Below are 730 nucleotides of genomic sequence, written 5' to 3'. Positions count from 1 at the left end.
TTTTAAATTCTTAATTAACGGATAGAATAATTCCTTTACTGTCCAACAGAGGGCAGAGCTGTTGTTGTGGTTGCTTTGTTTTTTTAGCGCTTTGGCTAGTTTGTTGTTCTTGACAACAAAGCTACACAACGGGCTATCTGTACTCTGCCCCCCACATAACATGAGAGACACACCACTCCTTTCGTGCATTTCTAGGACCTTCGTAACTATTAGTGATTTTGTTTTTCGCTGTATTGAAATAGAAGTATGCTAATCAGCAGCTTAGGTTTGGTAGCTCACTGAGAAGTTTGATAGCATTTTCTAGTGTGAAATGCTAGTAAGACATGTTAAACAAACAATCAAAGAATTGATTTTATATATATATACCCTTGACAGTGTTGCTCTTCTATTGCTTAATATATAAAATTTAGATAACGTAAAGATTGCTGGGTATACTTCAAAGAGATGTCATATATATATCTTATGATTTGTTTCAGTTACTTTATATAAATTACCACTATTTGTTTATGCATTTTTTTTTCGAAATTTTTGTGTCGACGTAAAGATAGTGATATACAGAGATGAGGCGTGTCTTTATTATTTTCATCGTTTGGTATTATTTGACCTGTGGAATTATTTGGCCTATGATATCACTTGACTTGTGGAATTATATGACCTATGATATCACTTGACATGTGGAATTATATGACCTATGATATCACTTGACTTGTGGAATTATATGGCCTATGAT

General features: G+C 33.3%; 1 protein-coding gene across 1 annotated transcript in view; it reads left to right on the top strand.

The window, feature by feature from the left end:
• The window catches only part of LOC111083871 (fat-like cadherin-related tumor suppressor homolog), a gene marked incomplete at both ends in the record, with an annotated part of 11169 nt that overhangs the window by 6351 nt on the left and 4088 nt on the right, over nt 1–730 (top strand). The window lies entirely within an intron of this gene.

The sequence above is a fragment of the Limulus polyphemus genome, unplaced genomic scaffold (genome assembly GCF_000517525.1).
Source record: "Limulus polyphemus unplaced genomic scaffold, Limulus_polyphemus-2.1.2 Scaffold11765, whole genome shotgun sequence".
In the NCBI taxonomy this organism is placed as follows: domain Eukaryota; kingdom Metazoa; phylum Arthropoda; class Merostomata; order Xiphosura; family Limulidae; genus Limulus; species Limulus polyphemus.
This window is presented reverse-complemented; position numbering and strand designations above follow the sequence as displayed.